At 46.3% G+C, this 5,975-nt stretch overlaps 1 pseudogene; it reads left to right on the plus strand.

Moving 5' to 3' along the window:
* Nucleotides 1–4,532: 4,532 nt before the first annotated feature.
* Nucleotides 4,533–5,905, plus strand: LOC101570362 (annotated as a pseudogene).
* Nucleotides 5,906–5,975: the final 70 nt, after the last annotated feature.

Consider the following 5,975-nt stretch of genomic DNA (forward strand, 5'->3'; position numbering starts at 1 on the left):
CTCAGGACCTTTGTAATTGCTAGGTAGGCACTGTACCATTGAATAATATCCCTGGCCCTGCTGTTATATTACCTCATAAAAATAATGAAAAAAATTAATGAAAAATGCTATGTTTGATAATCTTGTATTTAAGTACTTGGTCTGATAAATGGTTAACATACTTTGTTTGGAATTCATTCTTTTATTTTTTAGATTTTTTTTTTTTTTTTTTTTAACCTGGGATTGAACTCAGGCCCTCAAGCTTGCCAGGGAAGTGCTTATTCTACTGAGCCATCTTCCTGGCCCCTCCCCCCACCCTTTTTTTTTTGCAATATCATGGAACAAGCACAGAACCTTGTGCTTCCCAGGCAGGCACTTATGCTGCTGAGCTATTACCAGATCTTGGAATTCATTCTTTTTTTTTTTTTTTTTTTGCGGGGGAGAGGTTCATTATTTGATCTCAAGGAACATCAACTCAGCACATCTGAAATCTAGGAGGTTGGGAAGTATTTTTGTGCTCCACTCAAAAACAACAGAAAATTATAGGCACCACAATTCAGAAAACATTTCATTTCACACAAGCGCATTAAGTATGCCTGTTGCAACACATGATACATTCAATGATGATTTTTATTAGACACAAACATGTCCACTTGATAGAGGGGAATGAAACTCCCAACCTGAAAGATGCCTGGGACAAATTTGTGTTCTCTAAAATGTAAGGATGAATTTTAGGAACAATGGAGGTTAAGAGCAGAATATATTTATTGGGGGAAAGAAGGCTTCTGTCTGAGAATGGGACAGAAGGGGGAATCTGAGCAGGTTGCCCCAGAATCTGCCTTTTCTGAGGATTTCTATGAGCAAAACTGTGAGGTGAGGTGAGTCTAAGGTGAAAAACATGGGAGCTCATGTATGAGGTGGGACAAAACTATGGTCAACCAATAAGATCGCAAGCACAATTGCTCAGGTAAGATTGATTAAATTCAGAACCAAATGGGGAAGCGAGTCACACAGCAAGCAGACTTGAGTACAGAACAGGTGCCTGTCCTGAAGTGGTCAAATTAGTGACTCTTCCTGGCTTCCTTAGGGTGATTATCAATCCCAGATGCTTATCTTTAGGGAGGACAGCATTTGTTTGACCTTTTGTTTTGAGGTCTGCTATAACTAGGCTTACCAAATCCTAATCTTATCCTTCCAGAATTTAAATTCTATGTCATAGACGTAAAGGTTGTTTTTCACTATTCCTTTATATCCAGAAGATCATAAATGGTTTGCCTTTTCAGTTCTAATTTTAAATAATCATAAACCCATGATGCGTATCATTGGTGTGTGCTTCCACAAGGAATGATGAATTCCCCTACATTATGTTGATGGTTTGTTCATCAGGCTTTGCAGCCCTTCCACTTAAAATTTAAGTACCACAATTAAATTTTAAGTTGCTAGCTATGTATGTCTATCCTCAACAGTTTTTAGGTCATCTTAATTGGACTTGTTTTTTCTTTTCTCTGACTGCTTCATCCTTTGTTTCCGGTCTTACAGGGTCATAAACTTTGAGTTGAAGTCATACAGCCTACACCAGAGACTGCCCGAGCTCTTTATACCATAACCCATACTTTGTCCCAGGTTATGGTGGACCATGTCCCTCAAGGACTCTCTATCTCTCTCTCTTTGTTTTGTCCACAGTTTCTTTTCTGCCTACAGGAATATTGGTGGCTGTTCAGGACAAAAGGTTACACATCGCTGAGTGGTTGCATTTGCCATGTACTCCTGGTTTATCTATCCTTTCGTCAGTGCTCTTGCTCATTTGATTTCTCATAGTCATTTACGCACTTGCCAGCTATTAGGCCTTGATGTTGCCACCGCTGCCTCTCCCTAAATCTGACTTTGAATTTCTATTAAGGACCTCACCAACGCTTCAAGGTGCATTGGCTGACTTTGTAGGCCTACTCAGTATCATCTTCCTAAGGATCCCCGTTTAACACTTACTCTCTTTATGCCTTTTTCTATAAAGTCTGTCATATCCACAATCCCTTTTCAGGATGCGCTTATCATCTTTGTGGACGGCTCACCCCAGTGGGGGGTAATCGCCTATTATGATGAGGTTGTTTCAAGTTGGCAGGCTTTCTACATGTCACCTCATACCTCTACCCAGTGCAATGAGCTAGTTGCTATCATCTTGGCCCTTCGCCTCTTTTCTGCTTGGCCTGTTAATATAATTACTTACTCTTTTTATGCACTTAATGTCACTCTCTATGTGTTTCACACTGCTGTAGCCTCTGTTCCTCTGGACCCACCTTATTCTCCTTGTTTCGACAACTTCAGATAATATTACAAATGTGTTCTGTTCCTTTATTTTTGGTTCACATTCACAGTCATCAAAAACTGCCTGGATTTCAACATGGAAATGATATTGCTGATGTTTCCATTAAACGTCTCTCTGTTTTTACTGACCAAATTGTAAGCCATGTTTTTCCACCAATCTGCCAAATCATTAGCCAAACAATCTCACCTCCCCTTATCACAGGCTCGTGACATTATTTCTGCCTGTGAACAGTGTTCCTCCATGCCTCATTATTTTCCTTTTGCAGCTGTCAACCCATGTGGTCTTCATGCCACTCAAATATGGCAAATGGCTGCTACACATTTCTCTTCCATTTCTCCATTGCACTTTTTACATACCACCATTGATAGTTTTTCAGGCTTCACATGGGCCATGGCTTCCTGAAAAGAATGTTCCACATGTTATTGAACACCTCCTTCAATCCATGATTATCATGGGCCGCCCCTGCACTATAAAAACTGCTAATGCCCCTGCATATACATCTGCAGCCTTCTTGGCCTTCTGCTGTCAATGGAATATTAAACATATCAGTAGCATTCCTCACAACCCCATTGGACAAGCTATTACAGTATGATCACTTCGCATGTTAAAAACCCTACTGTTAGGGGCCGGGGAGATGGCTCAGTGGAATAAGCACTTCTCTGGCAAGCACAAGGGCCTGAGTTCAATCCCTGGTTCCGCAAAACAAACAAACAAACAAAACCCCCCACCCAAAAAAAACCCCACAAAAAAACCCCTACTGTTTAAACAGTTGAAAGGGAGGAATGTAGACCCATGACCAATTCTCACTACAATCCGTCAGACACTCTACGCTCAACCATTTAACAGTGACTCATTATGGGATGCCTCCTGTCCAGCGTCACTTTCAGCAAGATACAAAAGATTTACCCAAACCCATGGTTAAATACAAGATTCTGCCAGAACGATGGTAGCAAGAGCCTACACCTTATCTACTTGAGGTAGAGGATCTGCCTCTGTATTTACACCAGTAGGTCCTGTCTAGATTCCTTCAAGGTGCGTGAGTTGGCATCATGGACTGCAAAACCTAGTCCCACAACTACAGACCTAACTGACCTTGAATGAGGGTTGCAAGTGATATTGTGGCCCATTATGCAGGCAGAACCACCCGGTGACATTGAGAGATCTCAAGATATTGACTTCCCAGGCCCAGCGGATGATTGAGGAACATGGAGGGGACCCCACACCTGAACGTCTGCTTACTGTCCTGCTTTCCAGGATTACTATGAACTCACTGATGCTGCTGCTAATGGTCCCTGTTCTATGTCTCTGTCCTGTTATTCATTGTGCATGTGAGACTCATACTTTGTCAAGACAGTTGGAATATAATCTGTGGGTGCAATTGGCTGAAATTGTTCATACCATACATTTTGTTTATCTTGGGAAATGGAAATGAAACATATCCTGGGTTCTTGTCTGATACATGTATGTAATGTTTTGTACAATGTATTCCCTCTCTCTACTATATGTTCATCTCCAAGCCTGCTGTGCATGCTGTTCTCACTAAACATGAAACAAAAAATGGAAAAGTGAAGGATAGATATGGATCAAAGGAAAAAGGGCAGCTTGCTCCTGAGCACACTCGGTGAGCTAAGTGCTGATCTGTGTACCTACCTGAGTTTGTGGGCAGACAAACTTACATTATGTTTTGAGTATTAACCCAAGAGAACCTCAGGTTATCTGAGGATAAGATGTAAATAAGTTGTATAACCAACACATGTGCAGAACCCTTGGCTGATACAACCTTGAGAGGTCTTGCAACAATGGAGAAGGATCTGGCAAGATTGCTCAGTGGACTAAAGCGTCTGTTTAGGCAAAGGTAGGCAAGTGCTGGGACTGTGGTTTGATTCCCGGCACCACTTGCTACCCTAGACCTGCCCCCAGGGTGGGCTGAGCTGGTAAGATTCCAGGCATAGTGGTGCAAGCCTGTAATCACAGCGTTGGGGAGGCTGAAAGCAGGAGGATCACTATGAGTCTGAGCTGTGTAGTAAGACCCTGCAACAACCAAATACATTAAAAAAAAAATGGAGGAGAAAATACAAGTCGTGTTTTGGATGAGCGCATGGCTTCTTTGCTTTGCTTCCCTTTGCCTTCTTTCTGTCTGCATCTCCTCATTTTTGCAATGCAACACTAGATCTAAAGGATGAGTGTGGGATTTTGTAGGGCCGGAGACCGAAGTTCTTCCTTTAATAAGATGGCACTGGACAGCAATGGTGCTGGTGCCTGGCAGTACACAAAAAAGAACGCCGATTCTGGCTTCCTGGAGCTGCGGCCCACTTCGGCGGATCCTGCCCTAAGGCGACGGGCGGTGTGGCCCAAGAAATAAGAAACAGGGCTGGCGTCGGCTCACTGAGGAGCCGTTGGGGCTGGAGGTAGACCAGTTCCTGGAAGACTTGAGGCTCCAAGAGCACACGATCGGTGGCTTGCTGTCAGAGGCCCCTGATGGACAACTCTTCTTTGTGGACACCGGCTCCAAGGAAAAAGAGGGGAGCAGGAAGAGGACCAAAGTCCAGAAGAAGTCGCAGAGGGTCCAGAACCCCTTCCGGTTGACCTCATCCTTGAGAACACACCCAAGATCCCTGTCCCAAAGACATCCTTACCCACCAAGTCCCCAACGCCAAGAGGGTCTGGCGGAAGGAGCAGCTATGGGAGCGGCTGGTGAAACAGAGTGAGCAGCCCAGGCAGGTGCTGAAGGCCCAGGCCCGGCTCCTCAATCCTCCCATGCCCAAGGACAAACCTGGACCACAGGACACTGAGGAGCAGTCCTTCTATGACCCCTGGGCCTCAGACAACCCTATGGACAGGACGCTGCTCAGCCACGACGACTTCTTCCTCGAGCAGACCAAAAAGAAAGGCGTGTGGCGCCCATGGCATCTCCATGTCAAGCCTTCCTCAGCGCCTGCTGTGGAGGTGATACCCGCTGGGGCCTCCTACCACCCAACCTTTGAGGATCACCAGGCCCGGCTCCTGGCAGCTGGCGCTGTCCCCTGCAGAACCGGTAGCCACGCAGGAGACTGCATTCCGGGAGATGTGCGAGGGACTGCTTTAGGAGTCTGATGAGGAGGGCGAGCCTGGCTGCGAGGCGCCACCTGCAGCCAGTGAAGCGGGGGCAGCCGAGGCCTCTCCCCAACTTGCCTGCCTGGACGCCACGGAGAAGAAGACAGCAGCAGCGTCTGCGGGAGAAGGCTGCCTGCGCGCGTGCTGCGGGTGCAGCAGGCCACACTGCCGGCTGCGGGGTTCCGGCGCCAGGAGCTCTTCCAGCTGCGTGGGATCAAGGCCCAGGTGGCCCAGCGGCTGGCGGAGTGGCGGCGGCTGAAACGGCTGGCAGAGGGAGACAAGCCCCGCAGGATGGGGTGGCTCGAGTACCAGGCCCGCAACATCGACGTGCAGCTGAGCTCTGAGTGGCAGATACGCTCAGGACCCTGAGGCCTGGGGGCAACATCCTCCGGGACTGCTTCAAGAGCTTCTAGTGTCAGAACATGATTGAGCCTTGGGAGAGTCAAGTTCAAATGCAAGTACAAGATGAACCTGGTGGAAAAGTGAGATTTCCGAGAGATCCAGTTGTAGCAACTCAAGCTGATGCCGCAGCCTGTCCCTCAATAAAGCACCTGTGACAAAAAAAAAAAAAAAAAAAAAA

This window comes from Octodon degus, unplaced genomic scaffold, assembly GCF_000260255.1.
Source record: "Octodon degus isolate 3935 unplaced genomic scaffold, OctDeg1.0 scaffold00027, whole genome shotgun sequence".
Lineage (NCBI taxonomy): Eukaryota > Metazoa > Chordata > Mammalia > Rodentia > Octodontidae > Octodon > Octodon degus.